The following is a 14,538-nucleotide window of genomic DNA, read 5'->3' as shown; positions in this document are numbered from 1 at the left end:
TATCTATTTATTTGTGCTTAAGAAAAGAAAAGAAAAAGTAATAAACTAAGGAATATGGTTGTTCAAATATGTCAAGACATCGTTGCTTGAGTGCATTTGAGCAATTATACGATTATCACTACGAATGAAATATTACATTCATTCATATATAGATAATTGAAACTAAATCTTCAATTTTGTAAATTCAACATCCACAAAACCGGTTAGAATAAAGTTGTCATGTGCCAAACTTCCATTACTATGATATAAATGTAGCTCTAAGACAAGTAGAATAAAGTAGTCTGATTATAATTTTAATGTGTTTTCATTAGTTAGGTGAAGCATAAAGTGCTATTTTTTGTTTTCAACATTTGTCAAACATTTTAAAAATTATCAATGACACTGTTGACTCAAAATACAAAATGCATGCCTTAGAGGTGTGTTTATACAACACTTTGACTCTTAATTAAGTCAGTGCATGCACCAAGAAAAACGGTTACATAGCTCAAATTTCAAAATTAGATACCATAATCTTTATATCTTTATTAACACAAGTTAATATAAATGGATGAGGATTCTGTTTTTTAACCATTTTTTTCGAATTTGATACTTATTGAAAGATGAAAATAGAACTTATTTGTTTAAAAAAATTGTTCACTTTATATTTCTACACTACTTAAAAGATTAATCATTGAACTTTTGACCTAATAGATATCTTTGTGCAAACAAAAAAAAAAAAACATGATCTTTAGACATTAAAGATGTTTAGCAAATTACCAAGATACATTGGCTATCATATGATCTCATGTCCGAACTAGGAGACATGATGAGGCCACAATAATTCGTAAGCTTGATACATTGAATACATTAATGTTATATGTACTAGTGTATAAGCATTAATGTAATTATTGATCTATTTTTTATATATTAAATATATGCTAAATATAACATTCTAATTTTTTAAAATTATGCTTAAGTTATTTATATTATATTTGTTGTTGATATTCAATTTTTTACAAAAATTTTAAAATAAAATATTTATATAAACCAATTTATAAAAGATTGTCGATAACTAATTTTCTTTTTGAAGTCATTTGAAGAATAATGAGAGTTATGATCATTAGAATTGTAACTAGTTAACAAATATAAGTAACATGGTGATACTAATGCGGAATATGAATGTACTAAATTATAAAGACAAAAATAATGACAAACTTTATTTATAAAAAAAAAAAACGAAAAATCGCTCAATAAAGATCAAGCAAGACACATGTAAAATCGTAACTCTCTTACTTTGCATAACTATGACAAAAACAATTCGCTTATTCTCCATTTTTAATATGAATTTGGGCAAGTACTTGACTTTCTGTGTCTAGGTCTTTGATATTTAGCTCCTAATCATCTTATAGTGTATTGGTCTTTTTAATTCAATCAAGTAGCGTATTACTTCGTGTCGCGTCATTCTTGAAAATGGTATAGGGAAAGGGATGAGAAACAAAAGTTTCTTAGTAGTTTATTTATATAGTTTCATCGTATCCATCCTTAATCACTAGTGTTTCAGCCCAACTGTAACACTCTACCATACAGAGCTATACGCTTAAGTCGTAAAATAGAGGTAGTGTGATATTATGACCTCTAATATATATATATATATAATAGTTGAAAGAACGTAGTATACTAGGAGTCTTGAAGAATAGGTAAAGCAAAATCGTAAAATTAAAAGCGCAATACTCAGGAATAAAGATTACTTGAGTACGAAGAAAGCTAATGTTCATAAACATGTATATACAAAAAGCAAGAATAGAGGGTCAAGTGTACAAAATAACAAGCTCCTAACTCAGACTGCGAAGCTAAGGCTGACTGGAGAATATTTACATACATATGTCTAAAATCCATAACCCAAAATACACAAAAGAAACCCTAGTTCTCCATACACTTCTAAGAGTTCTATATAAACAGTACACAAAATAATGTCCCAAAAGATCCACTTCGCTGCAGAACTCCAGACGCCTAGCGAGGTGCCTCTCGACCTGCATCTGAAAAACATAAATATCCGTATGGAATGAGAACTAGGGGTTCTCAGTATAGTAAAGGTGCCGCATACATAAGATATAAGGCCTCGGGAAAGCCAGAGGCAATCATAGAATTCCGACACTCAAATTATAAAACTTAAAGAATTAAAGCAGAAACCATAAACAGGTGGTCCTCTAAGGTTCTAAACTTAATCAAAGCCTAACTAAAACCCTCAATTTCTCCGCATTTCCTCCGATCCTCCTACTCCAATGAAACCACATAGACAAACAAGCGGACAATGGCAAACACTGGTAGAATACAAGTAATGCAGATAGCAAGTATGACAATTAGTATATTAAATTCACTTAGGCATTTCCAATTAATGCACAAACAAACAATTCAAACAATATGCATATGATGTATGCATATCCTTTGACTGATGAGTCTCGTCTATCGGTTATCAAGCCAACCCAACAAGTCTGGCTGCTAAACCCTGGACTATCTCCCGTCGCGCATCTCCAAGAGTCTATACATAGCTTTTTCTTATATATAAATTTGCTCATCGGGGATATCCTTCCCGGAAATTTATACGTGTCCGGTCACCTTTACGACGTAGGGTCAACAGAGTATCGAGTCTCAACCTGGAACACGTGGTGGCAAGCCACTGTTCTTTACCCAGGAAAACTCGTATCTCAGATAAAATTGAGTGCATAAACCACATAATCATTGCATAATCATTCATTATAGCCATGACATCACACATATACTTCATATCTTTGCACTTTCATACACAGTTCATCATTTCCAATCTTACTTCACCTCCAAATTACCACATTTTCCTAACTTCATCTTATTACTAGGCATACTACTAAGATCTAGGGGCTAAAAAAGTAAAAATAGAGATTTACAGGTTCGAAACCATGTTTTAAATCATAAAATATAAGTTGCTGAAAAACAAGGTGCGTGCGTGCGCACACTTGTGCAAACTTTCAAAGGTATCCGTAGATCCAGCGTGTGCATACGCTCTCAACAGCAAGCATGTCCTTCTGTGTGCGTACGCATGTTTGCCGAAAATCACAGGGTGTGCATACGCACAAGCAAAAACATAGCCCCTGCTCGGCGCGTGCCCCTGCTCGACGCGTGCGCACATCAGTGTGCGTATACACGCAAACCAGAAGTTCTGGTTTTGCTGTAACTTGGAAAAATAAATTTTTTGCACGATTTTCGACGTCCATAACTTCTTCTACAAAATTTCGTTTTTCACAAAATTTATATTGTTTTAAAGCTTGTAAAATATCTTTGATTTGAAACAAATTTCATTTCCATCCAAAATTTGAGTATCCATTTATGGACCGCCAAAATTCATTAAAAATCAAGTTTTCATCTAAAACATCAAACCTATATTTTTACCACATTTCCAACTCAATTCGAAATTCCAAGTCTTCAAACCAACCACAAACAAACTATATTTAATCCCAATCATTCCTTTACTTATTAACATACATATACCTCGATTTCAACCTCAAGAATTCAAAACTCAACTTAATCTTCAACTTACTCATTAACATAACATTATTCACACATTACCAAATCAACCATCCACCATATTCATATCATCCAACATCACTCCCAATTATTCACATACAACCCAACACACATGGCATCAACTAAAATCATCCAACATGCATCAAACATACAATTCAACTTATCTTAAATTATCTAGCCTAAGTTTTTACATAACATTATATATATATACGAGAAATCAAAACTATACCTTCGCCGATTTCCTCGTATAACCCAGGACAACACAATTAGGCAAGACTACAAGCCTTCAACACCAAAATTCAGCAACCAGTACCAAAACCAAGCTTCCAATTTTCATAAATATGCTCCAATTCTTATACATATACCACCTAATTCACATTACCACATTTATATACCAAATTTCAATATCCAAACTCACAAAAACTAAGAATTTGCAAGGTTTTGAGAGCCCTTACCTTATATGTGACTTGGTTAAACAAAAACTCACAAATTCCTCAAGCTAATCTAATCATAAACATCAAAACACCAAGTTTTAACAAATAAACCCCCAAAATTTCAAAAATCAAGGAAATTGAGAGGCTGAGATGAGAAATGAGGTTTCTTACCGAAATTGGTTACCGGGCTTTGTAGAGCTCGATGTGCTGGACGCGTGGCCACAAACGGTGTAGTAATCGGAGCTCGGAGTTGGAAGAAATGTGGATTTGAAATCAATGCAATGGTTTGAGTTATTTTTCTCTTGTTCTCACTCCCAGGAACGTGTTTCCTTTGGTTTCGGGATGAAATGAGCAGAAGCTTATTGGCTTATGGAGTGTGGGTTGGGCCTTAGGCCCAATACGGGTCCGGTTCGGCCCAATATTGGGCTAATTTTTTTTTTAAATTAGTATCAAAATTCTTATTTTAATTAGCTCTATCTTATTACACTATAAAATTCACATTTCTATTTTCTTTTATTAAAAATTAGTTTATTGATTAATTATTCACTAGTTTTACGGGGTTTATATTGACTATCCGTATTGGGTTGATCCAGCGCCTGAGCTAGTGATACCAGATGTGCTGATGCTCGACTATCAGCCCTTAGATTCTTTGGTTGAGCAGTTCAGTCCCTTAAGACAAGTACAAACACCAGTCGTAGCTAAAGACTTTCTGTCGACTTCATCCAATGAGATTTCATTTTAAGACATTCCAGCATGGGAAGATCAGATAGTTATAGATTTGGTTTCTAGTTCATTAGAAGAGGAGATGATAGGAGGAGGTGAGCCGCAACAACTCCACAACAACCACCCATGAGAGACTCAAGCGCATCACTTCTTTTGAGGACACCCAACAAAGATCATACTATTTGAAAACTAGTTACATTTTTCTCACTTTTAATAGAGTTACTACAAAAAAAAAGAGTTTAAAATGGCAATTGTATTACGGCAGTTTTAATAATATTTAGATATTGCGGCATTTTTTGTTGTTGGCATAATTGATTTGTATTTTGTGGCGGTTTTTGGTAATTCTGGCGGGTTTGAACCGCCATTGTCATTAGCTATATTTAAAATGCACAAATCGACCAAACCCTCATTTAAAAAACGCTACCCTGTATCACTGTGTTCGAGCAAAAAGTTGAAACACTACGCGATCTCCTCCTGCGTTCTCCTTCGACGGCGATCTTCTTCGGTGATATCTCCCCCGGTGACGATCTCCTCCGACAACGATCTCCCCCTGTGATGTCTGCTCCAGCGACGATCTCCTCCGGCTTCCTCCTTGTCGTCCTATGTGTCCTCTCTGCCAAATCTTCAGTGTCTCCCTTTTGTTCTGGATCGGCAGGTCAGCCTGCTACTTTTTCACATTCTAGGGTTCAAAATTACGAATTATTTCTTTGCTTTGCTTGATTTTTTGCCAATTCGATTGAAACATGAGAGTGCATGAATACGTGGATACAAATTCCTTGTGATTTTCGTTGTTATTCATTTGGTACTGATTTTTAAGCTGTTTTGAATTTGTTATTATTGAAGAAAAGTGAAACTATGTATTTTAATTTTCTTTTTTTTTCTTCAATGTGTTGTGAGGTTTTGGTAGTGTGTTTGTGTTTTGGCTTGTAAATACTAAGTAGAGTATGTGAGAATGGCGCAGGAAAGTGAAAAAGCTTTGGTGTCACTTATAAATGAGGTATTGGATCAGGCAAAGATTGAAGTTAGTAAACTGGAGCTCGAAGATTCACTGTTTGTCTTGCGTGCTGTTTTGGATGATATATTATCATTATTTTCAAAAAAGTCTCAAGAAAAAGGAATAGAGGTAATACATATATTATATGCTATGTTTTATCATATTAGAAATTTTGCAATATATAGTGATATTGATCTTATACATATATATATACTTGCATAGTTGGCAGCTTATGTATCAGATGAGGTTCTTGAGCTGTTAATAGGTGATGTAGGAAGGTTTCGGCAAATAATTACCAGTCTTATGGGTAATTCAATTAAGGTAAATCAAAAATTGAAGTATATGGTATATTTGTAAAGCAAGTATGATGAAAATTGATTATGCAATTATTTGGCAGTTCACAGAGAAATGGCATATTTATGTGATTGCCCATCTTACTGCCACCTCAACTTATTTTTTTAATGTACTATGAGATTTTGGTAGTGTGTTTGTATTTTAGCTTGTAAATACTAAGTCATTGATATTTCTTCGATTCACATGATGAAGACTAGTTCATAGAGAAATGGCATATTTATATGACTGTCCATCTTGCTGCCACCTCAACTTATTTTTTCAATGTGCTGCGAGATTTTGGTAATGTATTTGTATTTTAGCTTGTAAATACTAAGTCATTGATATTTCTTCAATTCACATGATGAAGACAAACTCTTAAATGTGTTAATGGAGAATCTATGGAGGAATATTCGTATGTTCCTTTATGTGGATACAAACGGTAATTGTATTCTTGGAATCATTGTTATTAAAATTGAGATTAAAAAACGGGCTTGGGTTTTCAAAATTTAACAGTACTTTTTGGAGTTTGTATTAGAATATAATTAGGGAACAAAATCAGAAAAATATCAAAGAGAATCAGAAAAAAAATCAATGTAATTTATTAGGATATTATTCCATAATTAGCGTACTCTTGGTCTATATATTGGTAAGAACTTTGTAATCACAAATGAAGAAATAACAAATGATACTTTTCTAAATAATTTTTTTCTTTTTTCCTAAACCCTTTGTACCATGGTAACATGGTATCAGAGCAGAGTTAGGTTCTAGAAACTCAAAATCAACAATTTCTGACGAATTGACATTACAAATTGCAAATATGCTACGCAATAGTCTTGGAATGCAATCACCACAAACCAATTCTGATAATTTATCAATTGGTTTCAAATTAAATAGAGATAATGATCCATTATGGGCAACTCTGATGAAAAAAATAATTGGTGGAAGAAGAAAAAAGAAACACACCAAAGAAAACTGCTTTAAGATTGTGGGTTACCCAGATTGGTGGAAAAACAATCCCAAATCATCGAGAAACCAGAGTAACGGAGCCGCCGCTGTGAGCATCCCAAAGGTTACCAGCAGTAGTGGCGAAACCAGAAGAGAGGAAGCAAGTCGCGATGGCAAGGCAGCAACGGTGGTAACGGCAAGGACTACTGAACTCCTTAGCTGCTCAGCACAGGGCCGCGACTCAATATAAAAGGGAGAACCAAAATCAGAATCTAATTAAAAATAAATGAATAGATTTTCGATTGTGGGGCTACTGAAACTATGACTCATGACCTCCATGATTCTAACAGCTTGACTATATCTCAAAAGCCCATATTGAAATAGTTAGTGGAGAATTAATCGATGTTAAAGGAGGAAGCTCCATTAATTTTTTTAAAAAAATTAAAATTAAAGAATTACCTCTATGTCCCTGCACTATCATCAAAATTATTGTCTGTTAGTCAAGTAACAAAGAAACTAAATTGTGTGGTACTCATGTACTCTACATTCATTCTTACAAAGGAGATCATTAGGCATGGTGCTGAGCGAGAAGACCTTTACTACGTTGATAAAGTATCACACCAGGGTCATGCTATGCTTGCTCACAGAACGGTTATTAGGCAACTTTGGTTATGGCACAGGCGTCTCAGACATCCTTTATTTGGGTACCTCAAGTTTTTATTTCCTAGTCTTTTTACAAGCAGCACTGAACCCCTCAAATATGTAACTTATATTCGTGCAAAAAATCACAGAGTTTCTTTTTCTCCAACTAACACTAGAGTCAATTCTAGTTTTTCTCTAATACACTCTGATGTGTGGGGCCTAGCCCCTATTTTCCATAATAATTTTTAATATTTTGTGTTATTTGTGGACGATTTCTTTCGCATGACTTGGGTATATTTTTTAAAACACAAATCTGAAGTGCCTGATAAATTCTTTGCTTCTACCAAATGATTCAAACTCAATTTAACAAGAAAATCCAAGTACTTCGCTCAGATAATGGTGAGGAATTTATAAACCAATCAATGCGAAATTTTTTATGCAAAATGGTCTTATCCATCAAACTTCCTACCCAAATATACCCCAACAAAATGGTGTGGCTGAGCGGCAAAATCGTAAGTTACTTGAGATGACCTGAGCCATGCTTTTTTATGCACAAGTTCCAAAAACGTTTTGGCCTGAAACTATAGCGACCTCTGCCTACTTACTAAATCGCCTACCTACCCAAGTTCTCCACCATAAAACACTCTTACAAGTTTTGATTACTCAGACTGCAATCTCGCCTATTCTAACCTTACCACCTCGAGTATTTGGATGTTCCGTCTTTGTCCATATCCCCAAAGTCAATAGAACCAAACTTGATCCTTGTGCAGAAAAATGTGTTTTCGTTGGGTATGCTACACACCAAAAGGGGTATAAGTGCTACAATCCAATCACTCGTCGTATTCATGTGACCATGGATTGTGATTTTTTAGAATCCGAATTTTACTTCAACCGCCAACATGGCATTCAGGGGGAGAACAATAATGAACCACAAAGTTAGCTAAATAACCTTTGTTGCCCAGAAACTGTTCAAACAGAGCAAGCAGATGGAGCCACCGAGTATACATCACTTAATGTAGAAAATAACTCGGTATATACAGCTAGTGAGAGTCCTTTTGAGAATGTCAGACAAGAGGTAAGTAATTGCCAATCTGATAATTTACTCCCTGTTTTCAATGAGGTCACTAACAATAACAGTATAGCACTGGAACATGATGAACCAGAGTCCATTACCTTTATTCTTCTTCCAAGAAGAAACAGAGGGATGCCTTCTGATCGGTACTCACCAGAACATGTTCCCCGTAACTCAAGATACCCGATAAGGGTGGCTAGAAAAGGAATAGCAAATATTGCAAAGGCTTTTTCCACCACACTCTTGACAGAAGACATTCTAAGAACTGTCCAAAAAACTAATGAGAAAGCTGAATGGCGAAAAGCCATGAATACAGAAATGAAAGCTCTAGAGAAGAATGAAACTTGGGAGAAAATGTATCTTACCGATAGAAAAAAAAGCTAGTCGGATATATATGGGTTTTCATCATTAAACACAAGGGAGATGGCACCATTGAACGGTACAAGGCAAGGTTGGTGGCCAAAGATTATACACAGACCTATGGTATCGACTACACTGATACTTTTTCACCGGTTGCAAAGATTAATACTATCAGGGTGTTATTTTCAATAGCAGCAAATGAAGATTGGCCACTCCATCAATTTGACGTCAAGAATGCTTTCTTGCATGGAGAGTTGAAAGAAGAAGTGTACATGGAAGCTCCTCCAGGTTTCTCAACGGGATTTAAAAAACATGAAGTTTGTCGGTTAAAGAAGGCTCTTTATGGGTTTAAACAATCTCCACGTGCCTGGTTTGGAAGATTTACATTGGCCATGAAAAGGTATAGGTACAAGCAAAGCAACTCTGATAATACCTTTTTTGAAAAAACAGGGAGATTTAATCATTTGCCTAATAATCTATGTGGATTATATGATCATAACGGGAAGTGATGCTAAAGAAATTGCAAAATTGAGAAGGAACCTATTTACAAACTTCGAAATGAAGGATTTGGGAAGACTAAAATATTTCTTAGGAATGGATGTTCTACGATCCAGCAAAGGAATCTTTATCTCCCAAAGAAAGTACATATTGGACTTTCTGGTAGAAACAGGAATGGGGGATTGCAAACTAATAGATACGCCCATACAAGTTAATCACAAGTTGAAGATAGTAGAAGGTGCCACCCTAGCAGATAGGGAAAGGTACCAGCGACTGGCTGGGAAACTAATTTACTTATCACATACTTGACCTGACATAGCTTATGCTGTGGGAATAGTAAGTTAGTTTATGCATAAACCACAAGAAGATCATATAGAAGCTACCATGAGGATAGTTCAATATTTGAAGGGAACTCCAGGAAGTGAAATCATATTCAAAAGGAATGGCCATTTGAAGGTTGAGGCATACATTAACGCATATTGGGCAGGCAACCAAACGATAGAAGATCAACAGCTGGTTACTTTATACTTGTTGGAGGCAACCTGGTAACTTGGAAAAGCAAGAAGCAGAAAGTTGTAGCACTTTCAAGCGTAGAGGCAAAATTTTGAGGGATCGTTAAAGACATAATTGATGTATTGTGGATAATAAAATTGATGACTGAGATTGGGTTTCCACCACGATTGCCAAGCCAGTTGAAATGTGACAACAAAGCCACAATCAGCATTTCAGATAATTCCGTACAATATGATAGAACAAAACATGTTGAGGTGAATCGACACTTTATCAAAGAAAAATTGAGAATGGAATTATTGAGCTTCCATTTGTGAGATCAGAAGATCAGTTGGCTGATATTCTTACTAAAGCAGTTTCAAGACAAGCCCTTGCTAAAGTTCTAACCAAGCTGAGTATTGATAATCCCAGTACTCACCTTGAGGAGGAGTATTAGAATATGATTAGGGAAGAAAATCATAAAAATGTCGAAGAGGATCGGAAAAAAATCAATGTAATTTATTAGGATATTATTCCATAATTAGCGTACTCATTAGCGTATTATTGACCTATATATTGTTAAGAACCTTATAATCACAAATGAAGAAATAACAAATGATACTTTTCTAAATAAGTCTTCTTTTCTTTTCTAAACCCTTTGTACCATGATAACGGTTTGATATTTGTGAATTATATAGTAATACTGTTATTATTGTAACACATTTTTCTTGGAGAATAATTTTGGTGCTCAATTACATTTTTGGCAGATGGGATGGAAGATAATTATGTCTATACTTTTGATGCTCTTTTGGCTAAAATGGCAGCTAGTGCTGCATAGGCTTTGATAAACTCTCCGTTTGAACTTATCAAGCTTTGTGAACAGGTTTCCTCAGCTTGATACATTCCGAACTCTACTTTTGCTTTGGAAAAGGGAGCCCAACCACCTTTAATTCAAAAGTGCTTCTGTATGGTCAAATATATTTTCTTTTTGAAGTAAAAAAGTTCAACACAATAAAGTGGAGTAAAAGAAAAGAAACAAAAACTCGTAACACTAAAATAATAACCCCTAGTCATCTCCGATATTGCCATCAATAACCACAGGGACAGGGTTCACGAGCAATCTACTCATCATAACTTGTAAAAGATCTGTTAATGATGTCCACCACACTTGAACCTTGATTTTGAAGAGTCTATCATTTTTTTTCTAGCTAAATTGTCCAAATGACCGTAAAAAAGCCAACCAACCACCGCAATAAATTGTCCAGATAACCCAGACAAATTGATCTCTCATATTCACTTGGGTCTGTCAGACTCAACGAAAAAATCAAACATGACTCCTGTTGTATGAATCTGGTTGATATGGATGTACACATAAGAGAGTTTTTAAAATTGGTAGACAAATTAGACTCAGAAATTAATATGTCCAGATTTTGAAGAGGTCGAAAATTTAAATATATTTTTAAATTCTCAAAAACTTAAATATCTGCAGACCAAAAAGTTAAGGATAAATTTATCTTTTTTTCTATTTAATAAACCACTTGGAAACACATTCTTGGAACTTTTTACATCATGCATGTATTTCACTCTATACAACAACAAAAAATACACCCACTTCACCATTTTTTTAATTCTCTTTTACCAAAACAAGAAACTTATGGCTTGTGATTATGTTTATTGTTGTTTTGTGGAAATTAAAAATTGGATCTCAATATTTTGATTTTTGATCCAATATATACACATTATGTGGTTATAGTTATTAGCCAAATGAGTAACGTAATAAATATAATTTTTTTTAACACTTATTTTTTTTTCTTGGTATTTTTTGTACTGCTAAGGTGATAGTTATGTTTGGTTTTATAAAAAATATCTGCTTTGTGAAACATATTGATTTTGAAAACCTGGAGTTGATGGTATTTAAGTTATTGTTTTGATTCCTACTTTTAATTACTTCTAAATAGGTTTAGTTAATTTCACATTTAGGTTCAATATTTTTTTATTTTTTTATACTTATATTTTTTATCATTATATTTTTTTATAATTTTTTTGTATAAAAAATATATTTTTATAATTTATTTATTTTTATATTTAATTTATGATCAAATAAAATATAAAATATTAATTTTTATACGTATTTATTTTTTATGTCTTATTTTTAATATTTTATTTTATTTTATTTTCAGAATCAAATACAATCTTTAAATACACTCATAAGTATTATATATATATATGGAATAGAAAATACAACCATATTTTTTTGTTTATGAGATATAAAAAAAAATGTGTCTATATTCTCATTAAAACTTTTGCATAAATATTTTAGCTCCATATCATGTATTTGTTAGGAAATTATTTGATTTCCTAACTTATTTGTGAGCAATACATATATTAATTATAATCACAAATTATGCTATTTCAAATTAAATGACTTATATAATGATGATTTCATTTATTGTTTTAAATGCTAATTGAATAAGTCATTATTACTTTTGATTTGGAATTAAATGAGAATAAAACCGGATGTTATCTTTTGTTCCTTAAATAATTATCTTTTTGGATTTTAGATATATTATCTTTTGGGTTTTAGATACTATTTTATTTGGGCTTAAGGGTTTAATGGGTGCCATGCTCAAATATAAATAGACTTTCAGGGTTTCGGTCCCTAATATACCAAAGCCGCCTTTGTTGCTCTTTCCCCATCAAAAGAGTTACAGTTCAGCCACCTAGGAATACAGAAAGCTTTGGTTGAGGAATATCGAAAGAACCACAAGATCCAAACTCTTTCGATCGTATGATTCATGTTTATGAATTCAGGTACGCTTCCGCACTATGATATAATATATTTTTGATAATTCAATATGGATGATCTGGGTTATTAAAAATTAATTTATTCCAACAAGTGGTATCAGAGCAATCCATAATTTAATCATCGAAAATATTTAATTTTATTAAATCAATATATATATATATATGCACGATTTACGTTACATATAAAATCGCTGCACGCTTCGTGAAATTGTTTCTATCGTGCATATATGTATATATATATATTCGTGAAATTGTTTTTATATATATATATATATATATATATATATATATATATATATATATTAATTAGTATGTTTACTTATGCACATCATGAATTTTCTGTGTGTGTATAGAAGTGCTAGTAAGTATATATATGTTGATAAACATTATCATTGTTTGGTTATCCATTAAAGTATATATATGTATAAATATATTATATGAGATCGATTTGGCATTTAATTTATATAATGATTAATTTTAATTTTAATGGATCAAGAATTTATTTGGCACATATATTCAGTTATAATCATATTTTTTTTAGATTTGAAAAGACACCATTAAGATTTAAATTCTTTTGTGATTTAAATATTTTTTTTAAATTGTTACATAAGGAAACTAGTAACAATTTGGATTATTATACCCACATATTTTATAAAAATTTGGTTTTGAAATAAATTGATTGAACATTATGCTGCCAAAGTAGCCTCTTTTGTGAAAATTGATTTATTCAAAACATAAGGAATATGGTGATATGTAATTCATGCGAATATTGGTCGGCCCAAAGGAAGGTCTATATTTGGCCGAATTACATACACATATTGATAGTAAATACATGATTGGGTAACTGATTAATAATAAAGTAATACTTATTATTTATGCGAACAATAATCGGCCCAAAGGAAGTTTGTTGTTTGGCCAAATAATAAGCATTGCACACTTTTGTTTATTTTCTATTAATTATGCGGCTAATAATCGGCCCAAAGGAAGGTTATTGTTTGGCCAATTAATAGAAAATATATGCGGTAATAAATAGGTTGCGAAATTTAAGTTTCCATGTGCGCATTAAGTCGGTCCAAAGAAAGGCTTAATGTGTGACAGGAATTTTGACAATATTTGATTACTGCAATGAGAGTATCACTTATAGTTAATTTTTCTATCCAAAGATTGAAAATTAATGTTGTGTTAGATATCAATATGGATTTTTTCCCATTAATTAACTAATGTTTACTGCATGTTCTTTTTGTTCTAATCCAGAAACTATGGCTTTAGCTACCAATATTTCTGCGCAAATTAGCAGTATTCCTATGCTGAATGGTTCAAACTTTAAAGTTTGGAAAGATACCGTGGAGATTGTCCTCGGTTGTATGGATCTAGATATAGCTCTTCGAGAGGAGAAACCCACTTCCACTCCGGAAAACCTCAATGAGGTTAAAATAGAGAAGTGGGAGAGATCCAATCGAATGAGCATTATGATCATGAAACGCTCAATTTCTGAGGTGTTTCGGGGCTCAATTACTGAGGATAAAGATGCCAAACAGTTCCTAAAGGATGTTGAGAAATTCTTTATTAAGAAATTCAGTGCTCACATGGCTTTATCTTCTCAGTATAAAAGAAAGCGTGATACTACTGCGGATGCGCCTTCTCAGCAGAAAAAGGCTAAGAAACAGGATCAAGTTTCAACCTGTTTCTTCTGTAAGAAGGTGGGA

The sequence above is a fragment of the Arachis hypogaea genome, chromosome 13 (assembly GCF_003086295.3).
Source record: "Arachis hypogaea cultivar Tifrunner chromosome 13, arahy.Tifrunner.gnm2.J5K5, whole genome shotgun sequence".
NCBI classification, from domain to species: Eukaryota; Viridiplantae; Streptophyta; class Magnoliopsida; order Fabales; family Fabaceae; genus Arachis; species Arachis hypogaea.
Note: the sequence above shows the minus strand (reverse complement) of the source record.